The sequence below is a fragment of the Amphiura filiformis genome, chromosome 14 (assembly GCF_039555335.1).
Source record: "Amphiura filiformis chromosome 14, Afil_fr2py, whole genome shotgun sequence".
Taxonomy (NCBI): domain Eukaryota; kingdom Metazoa; phylum Echinodermata; class Ophiuroidea; order Amphilepidida; family Amphiuridae; genus Amphiura; species Amphiura filiformis.
The window spans coordinates 36,895,629-36,918,494 of record NC_092641.1 but is presented as its reverse complement, the minus strand read 5'-3'; the positions used below and the strand labels follow the sequence as shown (position 1 = coordinate 36,918,494).

The following is a 22,866-nucleotide window of genomic DNA, read 5'->3' as shown; positions in this document are numbered from 1 at the left end:
ATCTGGTGGAATATCGCTATGGCATTGTGGGAATGCACTGATATTGTCCCATGCCAAACATCGAGCATGAAGCGGAAACCAGTGTTCCTTATCGGTTGCGAACACCGGGAAGTTAATGAGAAACTGTCATTGCAAAAGAATCCAGGAAACTGAAGAGAAACCGGCATATACCATGACCCAGCGTATGTCAGGCCAAACCGTTATGCTGCTAGCTGTCTAAATGTTGGTTGCATTCACAAAAATAGTCCACTTTTCTCAAATAACAAATCTATCCTCTATTGAACATAATTACAGACAAAGATAAATAAAATGGATGTCCATAACAAGTAATGTTAGTGCATGGACATCCCGGTGTCTAAAAAGCCCAGATTTCACGTAGAGTTCTTTAATGAAAACCCAAATAAACTTGTACTAATATTGACCGATCCCTGAATAAATTGCGTGAAAAAATCCCTCATATTTCATAGTAGCGAAATTGTTGATGCAACAATTTTTAATGGAGGTATTATGAACTATGTTATCGAAAATGAAACCATTTCTGACGTGACCAACTATATAATTGAAGACAGAATTAAAAAGACTATTTTGCGTATGACGTCCTGTCAACCAGAAAATCAACAATATAGGCTTAATGAGAGCCCAATAAATCATATTAAATTGCTCATCGTATAAAACTCAACATTTTCCCAAAAATGACACAAAACAATAACGGTATACCTAGAAGTGAAAGCAAAAAATATTTCATCTGAATAAATTAAAAGTATGGAGGAAAATAAGTATGTGGCTATCACTGAAGCAAAGTTGATGACCTGAAGTCTTATAGCATTCTATATACCAGACACATATTAAGGTAGCTCGGAATAATATCTCATTCCATGTCATGCCCATGGTCATAGCATATATGAGAGCGTTTTTCCTTCTGATGATAGGAAATTTAATTGGCAAGATGAAAAGCGTCAATACCCGTTCATTATAACTGACCTATATCATTTAATTCATGGTTAAATATTGCCAAGTCCTTTTCTACAAATGTCATTTGTTGAAAACAATGATCAGCATTTCTTGCAATCAGCTGTTTTGTAGCCCCGTGAAATGGCAGACGTCGTACATAATATACCTCTCATTCCCACTGATGAATGAACGTCGAGAACAAGCAAAGTTTAAATGAAATTTGCAAAACTTTAAAATTTTTACCTATTCATCATGTTCATTGGCAAATTTGAAATCTCTACCAACACTACAAATGCGCATGAGCATACCTTGGAAATTAATAGTTCAGAAATAACGGAAATTAAGTTACAAAGCCTCCTAAAGTTTTTTGAAGTTTTATTTACCGAACTCGTCACTATTGACAACCATAACAAGTCAAAGACACCTCGTAACAATTGTTCTCAATACCAGATGACCAATATGTGCTCTGTTATCACAATGTCTAGTAAAATGGTTAATAATTATAGCATTCGACAAGAAAGCTATTTTAACTGATGTAAATGATGAAACATATAACAAACTATGGTAAAGCCAAGCAAAGGACCTTAAGAAATAAACCGTTTAACAGACATATATAAGCTGAGGTTGATATCAGCTGCATTACTGCCGGCTTTGTACAGTTGTAATGCCAACTAATTTATCGCGGAAATGTTAGGAAGAATTGCAACAAAAATGTATGGTCGGGACAGGATTTACACTGTGTTACATGCCTGGCTCGGGGCTAGTATTTTGAGATGTGTGAGGAACACAGTATAAAGTGGCTGATGGGCCACATTTATACATGTTATTTGTCCTGAGAGGGAAAAAACTATAAATATAACACAAACAGACATATACATCTTATTGTTGAGTACATAATTTTAAAAAGATACAAATTTGAAGCTTAGAGTCCTAGTACATGTATATATTGAGATATGCTTAGACCTCGAAATTGACTTGATGCCCATTTTGTCGACAATGCAACAATATTGTCTTCGTGAAAAGCAGAGACTATAAGTGTGGAATATGTTGAAATTTGAATGCCCCTAATTAAAATTTTAAAAAAATTGTGTAAAGTTGAAATTTGAATGTCTAATGAAAAAAAAAGGATTTCTTATTGCTCAATAATATTCGTTTTCTTATAGAATAAAATAATTTGATTGCAAACATACTGCATGCATTTTGTATCATTATGCAAACAGGACATGTTATCGGAAACCAATATCTAATTTGAAAACATCAAATGGAATATTCTATATTCTCTACATTAAAATTTGCACGCTTACAGCATTATTTTAAACATTTGAAGACAGTATGTGCAATTTGACCTAGATCGTCCCAGTTATGTTGCCATGGTTATCATAAACACATGACAACAAAATGGTTGGATTTATTACTATTACAAAAAGTGATTTCTAATTTGGAAAATATCCAGAAAATTTCTATAGTTTCTATAATGTCAGAATGCAATAAGTTGAATGCGGACAAAATATGAAGAGTATATACCAAGGGCTTTGTCAACAACATGATTGTAAGCTTTTTAGCCGTAAGAAATTTGTGCAGAAGGAATCGAAGGTACATCGTTATCATGGTTATGTCAATGATATACTCCCATCGTCAGCGATGAACACATTTAGAATAACAACCGACCAACCAATGAGATGCAGTCATTTCTCAGGTGCGAATCAGTTCATTGGCAAATATTTGATAGTTCATATGTACGGCGATTGAAGTATAAACGAGACTTCACACCGATGCCAGGTTTGCGACACCTCAGATATTCTTCAGGCAGTTATTCTTTTTCTTTATTTAAAATCTTTAGGTCGGGTCATTGCGAAGATTGAACTTTGTACAAATATCGCACGAGGCTGTAGTTTACAGCATACACATGATTGATACAGGAGTCGCTGGATTTGTGTAACGTTCAAAGAAACCAGTGACAATATCCGAGGGCTGAAGAACATAATAATTGGTCGATGTTGTTCTTTTGATGTCAAGTTCTTTTGCAAAAGTTTAAAAAAAAAAATCAAATTTGCTGAATTAAGTACGAAGATGAAATGACTATAATTAAAATTGATTAAAAAAATGTACTTGAGTTGAAATGTTGCGAGATTGTTATTTTTTATTGTATACTAATAATATGTAAGCGAAAAGTGTGTCATAAAAGGAGTTGTCTAATTTTGACCTATACTTGTTTTAAAAGGTAACTTTACTATTTCAATTTCCTTGATACATGCAGACGTGTTACTTTCCAACAGAATTTGAAATAACATAACATAGTGGTGATTGCATCGAACACCTAAAGAAGACCTGGTATTGATTCACATAATTAATGAAAGCAGTTCTAAGTTTTACAAGCCTTTATTTTTAAGACTGAAAAGTTAATCATAAATAAGAGGAATCATGTTTTTAAACCTTTGCATTAACGGCTTAACCTTTGAAAATATTGCCGCTACTTTTCTGATCACTGCAATCTTGGCCATGCAGGAAACGGTCCCGATTATGAAGGTCAATAATGATGATTTCCGTCTTTTGTTGTCAGATTGTTAAAGATAATTAAGAAGCGTTGATTTCTTCCTAGTAATATTGGTAACACAATCATGTTACGTGAAATTTCATTTTAATTCACTTGCTCAAAGGTGGAAAATGTAAACATAGAGTCATATTCATAAAAGTGAAAACATCAAACTCACGCTCGTATTACAACAAACTCAAGTGGGCCATGGAATATAGGTACTAATACTTTCCCTTTCATGATGTCAATGCAGATATTAAACTGTGATTTACACCATTATAACGAGGTGGATCTGTTCACATTAGAAGTTATGTCTTATTTTATGTAAATCTCAAAACACATAATAATGATCATGATGATTATAATATTGCCTAATTTGACATTGTCGGAAACTGAATTACAATTATTACAACTTGAACGACACGGTCTACAGAGATAACTGAGTGTCTGTGCCATGCAGACCTTTAACATGGGAAGACCCCGGGGAAGACTAGCATAGGGTACAGCAACGGGGAGAAAGCGCAGTTAGACCACTGCCAACCCCTGTACGTTACAAGAGTTTCAGGTGAAAAAAGCTTATCGCTGCTATGCAATGTTAACAATTAATAGCCTTTACAGGTGAATCGGGTTACTTGTGTAAGTCTCGATTGCCTTTCAGATAGGAAACGAACGCACACTAAACACACTACGCAAACCAAAGATTCATGGTATTCAATAATCGGTGTCCATCATGGAAGAATCTGAATAAGTTCTGAGCAAAATGTTCCAATCTGTATAGACAAGGTTCAAGCACATTTGAGAAGTGAACACGGTATACGCGAAGACGCAAACAGACACCTGTTAGCGCAAGTGTACTCAAACTACATAAAATTAGTGTTCCTATAAAAGAGCCATGAATGCATCATTGTGGAAGGAACCTAAAATCAACTCGTCAGGCAAAATTGATATTCCTGGGGATTTACCTGAATGCAAATTGTATGCATATGCATTAAGATCAATCTTGCATTGTCTTTCCTGAAAAAAAAAATAATACCAACACAAAAAGGAAGTAAAACTACAGATATCGGATTCTTCCCTGGCATCCTGGCGATACAGTTCGCTCCCTGCATCGCTGAATCCATCCCGCTAGTAGAAATATTATATCACCACTCAAATATGAAATCACTATAAGTATAACCTTAGATATACACAAACACAGACACAAACAATTCCTTCAAGTCCAAGAAACCGTTGCATAAAAGTCCACAAGTTAACTAGAGCAGGAGTCAAAAGAAGTGTGATGTCGCTGTGCAAGTCAAGAACCAACTACTTCACTACTATCAAAGAGTCCCCATAACTGAACAGGATGAATAATTTAACCAGCATTTCCGTGGCCTATCACTTGAAGAGTGGAAACACCTTGCTTATGTATGTACATCATAATCTAAGCTGTGTCTAGGGGGATAATTCAATTAATTGCCGTTCAAGCAACAAGGGTTATGACAGATCCAATACTAACTGAGTAGCAGTCCCTCGCTTCTTTTGGTTTACCCCTAAACGCAACCCTAGTTGCCCCAGCCACTATCAGCTGGACCTTTATTTCTTAACCCTTAATCTTATCCGTGACTTCATATTGCCTTAGCATGCATGATCAGACTTTCTGCACCTGCGCAAAGAGGGTTGAGTGGAGAAAGTTTCCAAAAGTTTCCAAAAAGTGGTAGATTGAAAGATTGCAGATTTTTGGTTCAAATATAAATTAATTTCTGGTGGGACAGTGGACATCAACATGGAATTTGAATAGCCTGATGTTTGAAGACCTATAAAATGACATCAAATTTGTGTTATCTCTATAAATAGAATTCCACTTAAAATGTATCTTACAGTCCCCTTAAAAAGACAGTGGTCAACCGACTTTCTATCATCATTTTTACCAAACCTTCTTATATCATGTGCAGAATCAGATTTGGAATGCTCTAGGTCATAGCCTGGGGTCTCTCCATATCGGGGGAAAGGATCCAAGCATAGCAGCCCTAATTAGCTACGAGGCAGAAATCCGACTAGTACTTGAACAGTTTCCTCAATGACATGGCGGTTTTTAGCCCACATATAACCTGCTACATCAGATCAATTCTCAATCATAATGCGGCTGTTCCTCATTCATTTACCATTTACGGCACCCAAAACTCGCATGTGGGTGTCTGTTTGCAGACACAGAAAATTTGCCAAACATTTTGTTTCAAAATTATTTTATTTAAAGTGTTTCACCTAGCACTATGGACCACAAGAGCCTCATCCCAATGTCATAGTCCAATAATCCTCAATTACATAATCATAGTGCAAAATTTGACCTCAACTTGCAGAGTATGAGTTTTGTACCCAAATCTTCAAAAGGTCATTCAATGAATGTACAAATGTATTGGGGTTTAAGAACTGTTCCCCTGATAGATGAGCATGTTGTGGATCCTAGTGTAGGAGTTAAACTCACTTTTTTGTTTGTTAAGCCTATTACCATGATTACGATTAACAAAAAGATGGTTTTTGATGGAACTGACTGTCCTTGTCATCCATGTATGCAATGGAAAAGCAGAAGATGGGTAATTATGTTATTGTCCTGAACGAGGCCATCTGGATGCGAAATGTACTACGATGGAGACTCCTCATGATGAACAGGACTGTATCATAATGTGACTTTGCTCCTAAGAAGTTAAGGCAAAACATCCACTGAAGGACTTAAACCTTCAACACAACTTGCTATCTACACCCTATACGCACTAGGCCACAAGAGAGTTTACAACATAAATTTGATATTTCCTATTTACCAAATATTGATCAACAATTCATGTCAAAAATCCAACTGTTTAGTATTTAAAAAGCTGAGATTATGGTAACAACACCTTTGAGTTACACAAAGAAATCTACAGACTTTCGGTTGTCTTGGAAACGGTCACATCATATAACACTATGACTGGAGACAAGAAGGGTTCATTTGATAAAAGTCAGCAACTTTTAATCAACAAATTAGCATAAAAATAATACATGTAGTACCCAAAGAACCACGGATTGATGCAAATCATGTGTATACTCATCTGATCTCAATGGTGATTATCAAATGTTACAAATTTGACATCGCATGTTGTCTGTGCTTTAAATATCATGCGCTTCAGGGCCGAAATACCCTTGGCATCAACTACTTGAGGATACCAGCACGGAACTATGGGATATCCATGCAATCCTATTAACAAGTAATTGTTCCTGTGTAATCACTGTTCCCCTAAAATGAGACACAATATCAAACTTCACTGCTACCTTTTGTTATTCTTTATCAAAAATAAAAACATAAAGAGAAGAATTAATTATTTCTCTCTTTTGACATGGATATTAATAAAAAAGGAAAGAGTATGAACCGGTAAAACGGTGTTCTCTCTAATGGCCCAGTGAATATTTAAAACAACATCTTGTCAATAATTGTTCATTTTCTTCTCAATTTTACTGGATTATTAATTTCTCAATAATTTATGTTGCAGGTCAAATTCGGGCAATATAACCTCAGGTAATAGTTTTGTTATTATTTTAGTTGGTATTTGGCGGAAGTATTTTTTGTGTGTTTGTTGGTGTGATGTTTAGTATTGCACCAAAACACTTTAAAAACACTTAATTTTGTATTCGATTTGTGAACGTGATGTCTGGTAATTTGACATTTGTGTTTATGTTTTACATGTTTTTTTACAAATTGGTGTTTATGTTTTAAACGTGACTTACAAATCGATTACAAAAAGTGTTTAATCTCTAAACACTGTCTTTGCAGTGAAAGTCCTTTGTTTGTACATAGTACATGTTTTAACATGTAAATAAAATAAAATGATATTATAATAACCTCGTTTAAAATAGGGAGAGAGTGGCCTAATGGTTAGGGTACTTGCCTTTAGTGCATGAGGTCCTAGGTTCAATTCAGCGGTGGAGATTTGCTGGGATATTGACTCGGAAAAAAAGTATGAAATTGATTGGCAACATCTGTAGACGCATTCCCCCATATTTCATAAATGAGTCGTGAAAGTACTCTGTCCTTCGGAGTGGATGTTAACGTTAAGCCGTCGGTCATGGAGCCATATAAATTATACATGTACAAATATCTCGCAGTCAGTTTCGAGAAGAGTATAGAGTGTTAACCCCTGACTGTTTTTCATGCCGGTGTTCAGTGGACCCCATAACTGAAGTAAGCTTCATAAGAGAGGATTTCTTTGGTTAAATCTGGGGTTATCAACCCGAACAAAACAACTATCAAATCAAATTAAAGTACTAACAAGCGAACCTCAAAAGCGTTAAATGCCGACTCGGAAAAGAAAAATGTTTACACAGATCTGTTGTAGTTCTTAAAAAGACAATCAATAATTTATTATAGATTTTATTTCCATAATCAAAATTAAGAAATGTTCTCTTGCAGTATGATTTTACATAAAAAAACAAAAGGTAGTCTATATAGTGAAAATTGATATTGTGTCTCATTTGAGGTGATCGAGTGATTACAGGAACAATTACTTGTTAATAGGATTGCATGGATATCCCATAGTTCCGTGCTGGTATCCTCAAGTAGTTGATGCCAAGGGGTATTTCGGCCCTGAAGCGCATGCTATTTAAAACACAGACAACATGTGATACGTCTCTTTATACTTCAAGTTAAGAAAAGTGTATTAAGTTTTCATATTTCAAATTAATGCTTAAACTTGATTTCAAATCATCTTACTTCACCCACTTCAACAAAAATGATTATAGTCTGTAAACCTTCCTCGAGTCAGTAATTTAGATATTGTTTTTCATTGTATCTCTTAATGTAGTGATGAGAAGTTAATAAAGTATACATTTTAGAAAAGGAAATGATGCAAGAGAGTCTAACAGGCACAACAGATTTCTGCAAAAATTAACGGTTTTTGAAGAAATCTTAAAATTAGATTTTATTCTACTGACTCGAGGAAGGTATACGAACTATTAAAAAAGTTCATTTTGTAGAAAGTATATGTTTGATTATTCTGTGTACATGTATATTAGGTGTCATGTCATGTTATCATAAGCATATTAAATGAGCCATGCAACACTATTTCTGGGTTACTGTAGTTTATGTTTTCTTTTTATAGACCATTCGTGTAAATTTATGCTAATGTGTTGATTTAACAAGTTTAAAACTTTACTTCCGCCTCGTTGTCATAACGCGCATTGTCTTGAGCTACTTATCCCATTGCACATCTGCGTTATACTTAATTATTATAATTATTGCAAAAATGACTCTCATTTTAATTATGCATACATGAAGCATTCACATATGTGTAAATGTTTCTGTTGTGAAATGTGAATCAAAAGTAAAACTTTTTTTTCTTTTTTTCTTTCTTTCTTTTTTCCTTTCTTTCTTTCTTTCTTTCTTTCTTTCTTTCTTTCCTTCCTTCTTTCTTTCTTTCTTCCTTTCTTTCTTTCTTTCTTTCTTTCTTTCTTTTCTTCTTTCTTTCTTTTTTCCTTTCCTTCTTTCCTTCTTTCTTTCTTTCTTTCTTTCTTTCTTTCTTTCTTAGTCTTTCTTTCTTTCTTTCTTTCTTTCTTTTGTTCCTTTCTTCTTTTGTTTGTTTGTTTGTTTCTTTCTTTCCTTTGTTTATATCTTTCTTCTTTTCTTTCCCATTTCCTTCTTTCTATCTCTCGTTCGTCAGTTCTTTATTCATTTATTAGTCTTATTTATCTTCTTCTTACTTTCTTCATTTTAGTTCATAATCCTCCATGTCTTTAAATAAATCCGCAAATCATTCTCAAATCTTCAGTTGTTACGTCAGTTTTCAAAATTCATCAACACCATTGCGGCAATATTGCTTGAAATTGTGTACACCATTTGTCGCTCATATCATTATCCCCACAATATTATAGTGTGTTGACAAGTGCCTTAGTGATTGGCTACAATAGACTGCTTCCAGTGTCAATAAATTATAGTAGATTTAGTATGGCCAGATATATTGCTGAGTCAGACATGGCCAGACAAACAAGTTTTTAAAAATTTTGCTATGTTTTTATGTTTTCAATATTTTGACCAAGTTCTTATTCTCTGTGCTCGAGGTATTGTGTGTTTGGGGTGTTACTTTCCTATATAATAGTAGAACCATTTTTGGCATCCTTGCACCTCAAATATTAAAACTAGAATTGGTTCCATCTTTCTATATGATCCGTGACCAAATCTTTAGAATTTGAAAGTGTCTTTAGTATGCCTGATAAGGCATGGAAGGGTACTGAACAAATTGTGCACGGGCTGCCCTCTTTAAAGTGCCAGGCATTTTTGGTAGGGGTCAATTAAGGTAAAAAGGGGTCAACATTATAAATTATCCTAATTCTTTTCAAAAGCATACCAATTATTGCTTGTGTGGTCAAAAGGAATCCAAAAAGGTATAGTTTGCTTTACCTACAATCTTTAGTTATGCGCTATGCATGGGTAGAAATGTGATAATACACAACGCACCTTTGGCTAATGCTTGTAGTAATACGGTTAAGACTGCATTAATTTGGTATCTAGTTAGGCCCTATATGTTTTCTAACGTGACATGACAAATTGAACTGATCAACTTTGAACCCGGGCTTTAAACTGCTTGAGATTTAGCCTACCCTTAACAATCTTTTCAGGGTAAATTTGGCCTTTGGGTGACAGATCCAAGGACTAAAGGAGAAATAATGAGCCACAGATTCGTTGTTCTATATAAAAATATGAGACCTCTGGGTGACAATGATGTTGAAAAAGGGCAAAGCATACCAGTCACGTGACTCTTGTCTATTGAAATGCCATAACCATAACCTAACTCCGTCAGGCCCTATTGGCGGCGCCCTTCTATTGTCCCCAATCCTGTTCGGCGACGGCCGGGACCGCGATCGGCGCGGCGCGGCGTTCAAAAACTCATGAGCGGAGGTGAGATGAGATACAAAGGAAGCAGTCTGTAGGCAGATGTAAAGAAATTGAAATCAAGTCAAATCCCAGACTGAACATTTTGATATATCAACTACACTATAGTGACTGTACAACAAAGCACAACCCAAAGGCATGTAAGTGGCATTGAGCATGCTAATGTCTACAGCTCTCTGACTCAAACCAGTATGTTTACACAGTGCTATCATCAATATTTTTCATAACAAGCACACAATAACATTATGAATAATATTGAATAAGACACAACTCATCAACGCACCGAACATCAGACGCAAATACCCGGAAAATAGTTGAAAAGTGGCCGAGTTCCTCTCCTGCTAAATAATCTAACTTAATTTAAACCGTTACTGAATAGAACGAAGAGTTTCCGAAGAGGAAGTCACCGATCAAACCGCTAGGTTAGAAACAGGCACTTGATTCCCTAGTGATGAAAGGTCAAGGGTCAATTAAGTTGGGATGTTTTCTTAGGTGTCAGGATCCTTATTTGGTAATATCTGTTTTTACAAAATTCTTATAATAGTTTCTTATGACAATGTAGTTGAACATCATTGAAGTAAGATTTTCTGCGCCATGATCTTGTTCCTTTGAACGTTTCGGACCTGTAGCGTAGGCCTATATTTCAGTCCCTTCAAAGTTAAAATAGTTCAAAAAGGTCCGAATGATATACCAGTTACCACAGGTTGTATTGGAAAATGAAATAAGATAAATTTATTTAGTCCCAATATGTTTGCATAAATAGACATACTTTGGGCCAAATTAATTAACCTTATCAGACTTACCAATTTTATGAAAAAATGTTAATACTATATAGCAGTCACCGTCTTTCGCGGTCACCGTATTTCGCGGTCACTGTACCGGATCAGAACAATCAAAATAAATTTACGATTTTGTAGGACACTTTCGTTCAACATGGGCTAAATATTTTGCACAGTGCAGTTCATAGTTGAATAAATGATGGCCTTCAAGACATCAAATGCTTAGCCTTACCAGACTTGCACCTGCATTGCTGAAAAATCACCCAATTGTTTTCTTAACCATCTGTTCCTATGGGACAGAAAATTATCGAAAGTCTCAGGAAAATCTTCAAAAGTCACCCATTTGGGCTGCACCAAACCACGGGTTTGGCAACCCTGATTAATTTGTCCTTCAACACAAAAGCATCAAACACTTGGACTAATTCAATAAACAAACACTCTACTGTCTCCATAAAAACAGTTACTTTGAATGCTAATGTTGACAAATTAGTTGAATAAACAATACATGTTAATTAGTTTCTACTGTGTCGATATAATAGTTGATGGAGTGGCCGGAGCATGAGACAAAAAAAAGAGTATGCGAGTGAAAAATATGGCATTGTTATTTTAGGCTGAAAGGCCTTTTCAGTGCTTTTGGAACTAATTAACTTAATTTGACCCCTTAACGTAAACAAAAACAAAATTTGACGTTTTATTGGGATGCGCACAACCTTGTTCTTCGCATCGCGAAAAGTCTATTTTCGAAATAATGTAAACCGTAAAAGTTTTAGCCTTACCAATTCGCCAGTTAGAGTAATTTATTATAGATGTTTCTTCAAGGCCCTATAAAATTAATGATTTGGTTCTCTTCCGGAGGCTTTTCATGACGGAGCAGTATTTTTTTTTTTGACATTTTTTATAGTTAATGTGTTCAGTATTGACCTAGTAGTGTTTAAAAAGTGCATACTACTTAGGCATGGAAATAGTGCCAACGTTTCTTTCCTAAACAGCTTGTTGATCAATATGAACTTGATGTTTCCTTTGGTGTTTTATAAACATTGACAATGGAAAGTGTTCTTGAATACTGTGGTTATATTTTGAACATGTACGCTGTAGAAAGTGTTAATGTTTGAAAAATAAATACATTGAAATGTTTAAAAAAAGTGTATAAAGGAACACACTTATACGCATCGAAGTGTTTAGTCAAGCAATCTCAGACGTCAAAAGCCTTAATCATGTTATTTCAGCAAAATATTTACCAGCCATGAAATAAAACTTGCGATTAACTAGACAGAGTTAACATCGTGACTGGATAATCGGTAGATCAGAAAGGTTTTAAGGATATAGCATAATCCCTTGAGTCGAAGCTTATTTACCGTGAAATAACAATATTAATTCTATGATCGTGCACATTTATAACATTTAAAGCAGTTTTAAGATGCCTAGATCGGAGTTAATAATCATGGAAGTGTCATAATACACGGTTTGTAGATATAGTGCTATTTTCTGACGTGCGATACAGCCAAGCAGGAAATACGCGCCGTTTCATTTTTTATGTATATATAATTATTTTGAATTTTGATAGTTTCATCTAAAACATGATTGACATCCTAAGTATGAATTGCAATTTCTTAAAGATTAACTTCCTTAAAAGTGCGTTATTTTAAATGTTGATAAAATCGTATTTAAACTGGTTATTATAGCAAACCTCGCCGATTAACGATTTTAATGCCAAGAAATAGTCAACAGTGACAGTTTGGGTTCCACGAGTTGATCCTTGTTATGCTGTTTTCATCAGATTTTCTTCTGTTCATTAATATACTGTTCCATTTAGATTTGTACCTTTTCACAATAGTGTTTTCCAGATTGCTTCTTAATTTATTTGAACCTAGCTTCATATTATTAATGACGTTGAAATGGAGAGTGGCTTTTGTTATGGCTTTTATCGTTTTTTCTTTCGATATGAAATATGTCTATCGTTTTCCAGTCCTCTTTCTTCAACTTTGTCATTTTACGCCTTGAGTTCATGCATTGCTTATTTGGATTGTGTGAAAGCCCACTCCCTTATGTCTCAATAGCATCCACAGCTTATTTGCCATTATTTGTTTCGTCCGTTTTTTCTTAAAATGTAAAAAGGACGAACAACTCGATCATGTATAATTATTCAATTGAATATAAAATATTAAAGAAAAGAACCAATCAAGGCTCTTCCAAGAACTTGACAATACTTTTATTATTCCTTTGTTTGTTAGTAAAACTATCTTCCACCATTAGTTAGGGTACTTTTAAAGACCTATAGAATCTGCCGGTAGGCTTGTTCTTTAAAAGCTCCAAAAGAGGACAAACAGGTTTTAAATTGAAGCATACTGTGTTCTCGTCTGGGGTTAAGTGCTGATTGCTCGTTTCCTTTCAAGCTCAACGTTCAAAGTCAACAGTTTCCTGACCAACCAGGACCTGTTAAAAGGCACAATAAACGTAACCCACAATACACTGCGGGGTTTGAGTACAAGGAAGCAATTTGTGTGCATTTTAGTCAATCGCTTACGAGACCATGGCTAAAATTTAGTATCACTTCTTTGCAAAACAAAAAACTTGCATAAATCATTGACAAAAGTGTTACCTGTATGTTCGCAAAAACTGTCTTGAAACGCATATTTGAACAGTGTAAGTCATGATTGATAGGTATACATCTTCAACAGACACTTGCAAACGCCAAAACAACGTTTGAAAAATAAAACCTTTTTCTTTTGAAGTGCTTCCACGAAAATGTTTTAAAACCGTAATATTTAGTGGTCACAATAATATTTCATATAGTTCAGGCTATAACTTTTTGAATAGCTTTGAATCATTAGTGGCAACATTTAAAATCCGTTCAAGACAACAGAATGAATCGTGTATATAGCTAAGGTGCGCTTTCAAAAGGTAGGAAGAATTGTTTCCTGAACCCCTGCACAATCGACCCGCAGTGCATTGTGGGAAGAAAACCAATCTAAACACGGGACCTGTTAACTGTCTATAATTGAATCGTTTGCAACCATGCACGCATGTATTACACTACGGGCTTAAACACCAGCAATATTCATAACAACTATAATACTACATGCAGGAAAAAGAGTTATAACATTTTTTTGTTTATTTGGTGACATGTAATTTATTTCTTATTTTTTGCAGGCAAGGTGTAGATTTTGGACCGAGCTATACTCCAAGTGATGCACTTTAAAGAGCACCTCCAACCCTCCTTTTATAGTTTTCAATCTCTCTGTCTCCGCCCATTCTTTCTGTCTCTATATCTGTGTCTCTATTTCTGTCTGTCTGTCTGTCTGTCTCCGCCTTTTCTCTCACCATTTGTCCTCATCTCTCCTACTTGCTCTGTCTCCTTCACTCACCCCGATAATATCCCGATACAATTTGCCTGAGCATACATGCCTGCATTAACTTCTCACAAAAGATGTGAGAGTTTAAAACAGAAAAACCAAGGACTGTTAGTTAATCAAGTGCTATAATAGTCCCATACTTACTGCTCATTTTTTAGATATCACAAACCCTTGACCATACTGACTTACTCTATTTAATATCAAACATCTTGAAAAGAAAGAAAGGACCAGTCAGATCTCCGAAGAGAAAGACAGAAACTCTAAAGATACAAGACCGCTATCATGTGATTAGCCATCCGAATTCTGAAATCCACACATTGACACTATCCATCTAAAAGCGGTGCTTTGATGCGACGCATCTAAGCCTAAACGAATACCTTTTGGCAGAAAAATCGACACCAAGCCATTGGCGAATTGACGCCACGACACCAATGCCATTTGCGAGTTGACGCCAATGGCATATACCTATATCTTAACAAATAAGCGCGCCTGCTGATTTTTCGATCCGTTGTTGCATTTCACTTCTCTAGTTGCAATTGTGTTGTGATTTTCACCTGTTGGTATTGTTCTCTATTAGATAGCACACTCTCATCTATCGACAATAAAGACAATAGAAGTGTACACTGCTTATCAAATAGACAACGCGGTGTATTTAAAGGTCGACTAAGAGATAATGATGAACGGAAGGCCCAAGGTCGAGAGAAGGTTTCGATTCAATCCATCACTCTGAATGGACATATGCAAATGGAATACTTTGCAAACCTTGATGTTAATTTAACCAAATTTGGCTTCTTCTAAACAATTTCAACCTTTATTATTTTGTTTGTCATCATCAGCGATTCAATACCAACATGAAATATTTTGATCATTGAAGTGGTCGTGATTCTCGTTTGACCATTATGGTGGGTATAGTATTAGTAGCAATGATAAAGCAAGCATGTTGAAGTAAAAACAGGTGGCGTTAAGGGGTCTTATGGCGACCTTTTTCAGATTAGCCCTTGTTGAAAAATAAACATGACATACACCAGCTATCATGTGTGAAATGTCATGGTCAGTACATATCATATATGGTTTTTGCTTACGAACTTTTATATCTGATAAGAGCCCACAACTCAACGTTTGTCACCAAACAAGTGACACATGTACATTGTAGTTTACGGAAAATTGTGTGGTTTGTTACACACTTATTGAATACAAACTTTGGTATCAAGCAAAATACACCGGAAAGTGCTTGAACGAAATGCGGATCGAATCTGCATATTCTTGGGAAGAATTGAGGGACCACGAGACAAAAAGTCAGCCATAGGGTATATTGCTGATCCATTAATTATCCTTTTCTGGTGCATTGTGGGATAGAAAGGGAGCAAATTAGCGATCGATTTGCCCCTTTTCTATCCCACAATGCACCAGAAAAGGACAATCAATGGATCAACAATATCCACCTATCATCAAAAAAATGATTCTTACGTAAAAAGCGATAGAAACAGTAAAATGGGGGCCAAATCAAAGTGTAACAGCAATCGTCAAACTCAGAAAAGGATTTTTTAATTGCATAATTTAGCATGTACTATATAAATTTAAACAAATGAATAGATAAACACGCTGATGTGGTTATTGCACATGTGTTGAATTCGGCACTGGCAGTGAAATATGTTGTGGGTAAAGCTTTGTAATGAAACAACATATTAACCTGTTAATACAGTTAGCACAATTTGCGAGTGAAAAGACAATTGATGGAAAGAACATTTTATAGCTTTATAAGGTTAATGTTTATTTTGCTCAAAAACCATACAAAAATTACTACGGTTTTGAATAAAAAATGGCCAACAGCGATTATTTCTGACATTTCTCTTTAATGAAAAACTTTCTCTTTAATGAAAAACGTGCAAAATACATGCAGATTTTCACTAATTTACCCTAAAATATTAGTACTTCTTGCCGCTATAAAGTTAGGAAACAAGTAATATATTTGACATTGTACTGACCCATGGTATTTCTCAAACATGGTAGTTGGTGTATTTCATAATGTACATTTCAACAGGGGCTAACCTGAAAACGGTCACTATGAGACCCCTTAAAACAGTACTTTGTATATCAATATCATGTCATTCTTGTTACTGAATAAGTTCAGTGGTGGCTTTGGATTAAATACTATCGGAGCAAAATAAAGCTATAAAATACTCTTTCCATCAATTGTCTTTTCACTCGCAAATTGTGCTAACCGTGTTAACAGGTTAATATGTTGTTTCATTACAAAGCTTTACGCACAACATATTTCACTGCCAGTGCCGAATTCAACACATGTGCAATAATCACAACAGCGTGTTTATCTATTCATTTGTTTAAATTTATATAGTACATGCTAAATTATACAATAAAAAAATCCTTTTCCGATTTATTTTTTAATCTTTATTGATACACGCCCAAAACGAATCTATTCTTGACTATTTTAGAGGCGTTATTTATAAGTTTACATAATTTTGCTCCTATTATATAATATTCATGCCAAGCCGCCATTGACGCTTTTGTGTCAAATAGGCAGGTGTTATTTTGGTGTTGGAAAATATACCGACATGTAATCGATAGCTGCCAGTATCTCCACCCTTACAATGCTACAACAACTAACGAAGATATGAAAGTACAATGAATAACATGGAGTTGAAGCCGGTAGTTGAAATTATACAAAAGCAGTAGGATCCAGGAGTAAAAGTAAAAGCACAGCCTCCCCCGTGGCGCCCTCCGCCACTGAGGCACAATACAAACAATTGTTGACCACCATATAACACATGCTATATCCAAATGATTGGTACCCATCAGTTTTCACTGATAACGGATGAGTCTGATATATCAAAATTCAACATAAGATCCAAATAATTTGCAGGTTAATTGTATAACAAGTCATAAACTGTACATTCTGAACATTTCGAGATATCGAATGTTGCATTTGGAAGAGGCACGCTTTTTAATAAACGTGACCATTGATGGGTACCAATCATTTTGATACAGCCTGTATACTCGTGCTCATCTTGGAATGGAAGAAGATTCAGAAGTAAATAAGTTGGAAAGTAAACCAACAAATGAGGTATCATTATTTTTGTAGAATACGTCATTCTGTTAATGTCCATTGGAGTAAAGGCGTAAGAAGTAGAAAACTAATAATAAACACCCTTCGTTAGCTTTCGTTTTTAGCCATTCAAGCAATATTATAACACTGCTATGGTCAGTGAGATGAGCAGAATTTATTTTCTTATGACCTTTTGTACCATGACAAAATGAAGTAATGGACAATTTAATGTTATTGAGATTTGGGACAAAAACACAATTGGGAGTAATTTATTTAACATTAAAACGGATACCCAGATTTGATGTTTGAGTATTATACTGGTATTAGTTGGTATTAGCATGATTAGTAAGATATCAACAATTGACTTGAACAATGGTAACTAATTTGCATAAAAACATCAAAATTAGTCAAACTGTCTATCCGTTGGGGGGGTGGTTTTTTGTAGAAGGTAGAGTGTCCTATACTTTGTGTGTACACAATATAAAAGCAAATATTCGTTATGAGATTTTCAACTTTTCAGAGACAAAACTCAGGCATACTTGTATTTAGCAGGAATATACTTGTTAAATTTAGATCTAATTTGACTAATAAAAAGCATTTTGAAAAAAAAGTGTCCATTTCGTCCTTAATAGTATAGGGCTGCATAAATCTATGTGGATCACAATGCATGTTGCATATACCAGTTTCCCTTTTGATGCATTTTGATGTGGGAGTGTTTTCCATGAGTTTCACTCTTGCAAAATAGGAAAACTCTGCGTGAAATGGGACAATAAGATATATGCAAATAAAAATGGACCAAAGTGGAGAGAGCGACAAAAACTGACGTATTACCATTAATAAATGAATGTATTCTAGCAAAGCCAGGAAAGCTACTAACTGAGGGAAAGAGAGTGATACGATGATGTCCCAATCATAGGAAATAAAAGGAAACACAACTTCACAGATAAAATTGGTAGACATGACAAGAGCCTCGTTCTGTTGGATACTTCTTGAACATATTTTCTTACATATTGAACATGTGAAGTTTTGATTACCTAGCAATGGCAATGATGATTAGTCCATAAAATGAAGCAATCTTAATTCAAAGCGAAAACAATATCATAGTGCAACATGGTCCCAAGTCCCTGCATTCTAGAGATAAGCTCTACAAGATTTATCCTGGCGATATCCTTCGCTATACCCTAACACCATTTCAGATAATCGCATGGATTTTGATAATATTTTGCAGCAGCTAAAACACGTTCACAACATTTATTTAAAATTACTTCTAAAACTGTCTTTAATCTATTTAAGAACCACTGTGCTGATATTAAACAATACATTTACTCATCTGAACGTGTCAATGCAGATTTTAAAAGTGACGTATAAACAGTTTCCTAAAATAAATTTGTTAAAAATTGTGTAATTTTAAAAAGTCGTCAACACGTGATTGTAGCCAGGAGGGGTTAGCTGGTACAATCACCAATATTGCTAATACAAATAAATATTGATACAACATGCCAGGCTGCTAGGCTAGTTAAGACCTAAATGTTTATGTGGAAATTAAGGGATGCATGTAGCTAGTAAACGGTGTCAAAGGGCTTTATTCTAAGGTTTACATTTTCGCTGTGTCAAGTTCATGCTGAACTTTTTTCCAGCAAAAGCACAGTCACCCAAGGATGTGAAATTATTAAGATCAACCTAAACACGTAAATATCATAGACATAAAGCAGAAATTATGTAGAAAGGTTCTAAGAATAGGGATAACTTTCATCTTATGTTTACTTATTATAACACCACCATGACCACCAAGAATCTACAGTCGACGTTACCCAGTATATTGATTTGTATCCCATTTTATATATCCTCTGTCTGATTAATATTTTCTGTTACTTTTTCCCTGCATAAAACAATAATGCATTCATTTTGGTCGAGTTTTTTTCTAATAATAATGATGTGTATGATTCTATATAAAGAAGAGTTGTTTCTTTGGGAAATCAGGTGCAGAGCAAGAGGCTGTCGACAGATGGCGCACTGCTGGTGTCAACATCATCATTGAAAGTAATACCATCAGTGCTCCGTCGACGTTGCTTACGATTTTGTCGTACTAAATTGATGACGTACTAATATGAAGGGTTCGTCAAGTTCATATAACACTTGCATTCTTTAACTGTTTTTCCTTACATTGAGACATTGCCTAACCCTCTTCCCTAAACTACCAGATTCGGCAAACCACACAGCACAAAGCCACTGCAAGCGCAGGCGTACCACGAAGTGCCATTGTGCAGCCATACGAGCCCGAGGGGTGGGGGTACACATTATAAATATAAATATTTTGTGGGTATGCTCCCCGGAATTTGGAGATAATTGGGTTTAGTGACGGCGTACCGATTAAAGGGTCATTTGGAGCTGCGAACAAGTAAAAGGGGGTCTTTTGGAGATACGAACGGCCGGGACTCGAACCAGGGACTTTAGTGGTGCAAGGAGAGGACAGCAACCGCAACGCTAAAGGTCCGTTCATATTATGCCGCAATTGCTCTGTGGTGCAGCGCGTTAAATATATATTTGAACTTGGAAATGCGTTTGTGGATTGTGATAATGTCCACCGTTACTGACGAGTGCGTTGAAGATATGGACACGTATTACCAATAAATCGATATTACACTTAAGCTTATCATGCTTATTGAAAGTTAAATTTTACAGTTAAAGACTTAGACTAGTGTCCAATAATTTTGACTCCTAGATAAAGCAAGTTTAAAGTTTAATTAATATTCGGAAGTGAAAGTCCGATTTTAGAACACCGTCCGTCCGCGTCTTTTGGACGGGCAGCATAGAAAGTAGACGGGTGGAAAAATTGGGTCGTCCGTAAATTTTATTTTTAGCAAAACATAAAATATCCCAAGTTATGTACTCGTATATGTCGAGAAGAAGCTGAAGATATAAATTTATTAAAATACGTAACTGGCATGTCAGAGGCCAAAATACGATGCCTTTTATAAACACAGCCAAATTAAATCGCCACTAGTTCCATCCCCATTTAATCAGAGTCTGATAAGTTTATGGCAAAATAATTTATATAATAATTTTCTATACACTTTCCTTCGAAGGTTGATCATCGTGAGCATCCCGCAAAGGAACCGTTATTGGGACATTCGTGCAATTTAAAAATGACAAATTACGAATTGACCACGCAAAATCAATGCATGGTATCAGCTTATTATGTGGCCCGAAGCAACCTGTACAGGAATCATTGTACACTTGCCTGGGCACAAATAAAAGAGCGGGGTATTTGATTTGCATTTTGACATGCATGGGTAAACCTTTAATGACAATGAAATTAGACCTCTCAGATGCGTGTAGATGTGTAAGGTGATTTATAATCGATTAACCTGCCGGCCTATTCAGGCGACGTAATTCTTGGCACTCACGCTAGCTCCGCCGCGTGATACAACTCCCTTTGTCATTTTTAAAATTGCACGAATTTCCATACAAATTAAGAAAAAGGTTGTTGGTGGTGTTTTTGTGGGCATATACTAGTGATCAAAATGGGTTATTTTTACTTTCGAAATGGCATTTCGTCGCCATTATCGGCTTCTGATTACGTACTCCTTAAGTCAAATGTGACTCCTTAGGTCAAAACTGAGGGCGCTCTAAATAAAAGTGTGCATCACGCATAGGTGGTAAACGGCCGTGTGCAAAAAGTAATCGATATATCAGGAACGCAATGCACCGCAACGCAAGTGCAGCGTAGTATGAACGGACCTTATAACGCTCCTCCCTGCAGATGTTATAGAGAAAACCATATGATCGTTTTTACTACAATCCACGGTCAGGACCGTCCACAGACTAATTAACCTTTGCACCCCGAAATGAAAGTGCATGGCATATAGATGATGTAGCGACTTTCGCAAGCTGTACGGTTCATAATGCATTGCGGCAACGCGTTGCAAAAAAAATCACAATAAAAAAGTGTTATTGGAATAAAATTAATGTTCCCCTTAAACGATCCTATGGGGTCATTTTGGGGTCTTTTTGAGGTCACGGTCTCAAAATACTGCCTGGCAACAAGCTGGTGCCCACTTTTACGGGCGCACACCACTAAGTAAGCGTCCCATTGAAACACACGTGAAAACGCGTCTGTTCTTTTCGCGATTGCAAACCTTTTCAGCAACAAATTGAATATATAAAATCGATTGCAAATCGATGAAAATGTAATATTATGTTTCGACCCGTTCTCTACCCTGGAAACGCTGGCTTTCTATTTCACAATGCGTTGTGATATCAGCCAATCAGAACACTGCGTTTCTGCAAATTCAAACTCGCAAAGTTTCTACAACGCGTTGCGAAAATTGCAATAAGTTGAAAAAAGGTCACAGCGCGTCGTGGAAAGGTTGTGAGCTGAGTTTGTAGAAATGCAGTCTCTGATTGGGTAATACCAGAAACTCGTTGCCGCAATGCGTTATGAACATTATGGCTTGAGATAAGCGCGTAAAGGAAGCACGCATTGAAAACACAGTAATACTCGCGATGGATGGCGTTGCTCTTTACGCAATGCACTTCGCGGTGTAATACTGTTTGTACGCTCCAAGAAAATCTGAGAAAATCATGTTAATGCGGAGTTACTGCCGTTTGGAGTTGCCTGTGCTGCAGAATGTCCAGGTACTTTTTGTAAGATTCCTTTTTAAAAGGGAAGAAATAATTGTGCTAATCTTAACAGTTGTTAGCACAACGTTGTAACCTGCATTCTTTCCACATGACCATTAAAATACGGACCACTCCCTATTTGTATGCAAAATGGGTGTTTAAATAAAGCGATTCTATCTGGGGCAACACTGTTTTACAGCTAGTGCGGAAAAAGAAATTTTCTATGTTCAAGTTTAAAACAAAAATGACTATATTTTTGCATGATACATTAACCCCTAGCAAACATCACGGTGACAATGCACATATCTTTCATCACAAGCTTTGAAAGCGGGAAGTTAGTCCTTAAACCGAGGCACGAACCCCACTTAGGCTACAACGCACGTGATGCTGCCTGCCCTATTGCTATAGCTAAGCTTATATGCCCCCAGTCGCTCACGGGTAGAAACCCAAACAGGGTTCGCGGGTAACTTAGCGCACCGTGACGGGGCGTTGACAGATAACTTATTTATGTCCCGACAGACTTGTACTTACACAGCAAAAGGCCACAGCAAACTTACAGTGCCACGTCTTTTACCTCGGAGTCTTATGTTCCATATTAAATTTTAATAATGCTCCAAACAATTTTCAAAAAGTTTTTACTAAAATAAAATTCAAAATGCATTCAAATG

The 22,866-nt window shown here is 35.9% G+C and overlaps 1 protein-coding gene across 3 annotated transcripts in view; it reads right to left on the bottom strand.

The window, feature by feature from the left end:
• Positions 1 to 22,866, bottom strand: part of LOC140170043 (uncharacterized) — a 91,989-nt gene that overhangs the window by 3,014 nt on the left and 66,109 nt on the right. The window contains exon 1 of one of the 3 annotated variants that reach the window (XR_011861465.1): positions 4,543 to 4,738. The exons of the other annotated variants lie outside the window; for them this stretch is intronic. The gene's annotated coding sequence lies outside the window, so the exon portion shown is untranslated. Of the gene's footprint in view, positions 1 to 4,542; positions 4,739 to 22,866 lie in introns of those variants that run through there. 3 annotated transcript variants of the gene reach the window in all.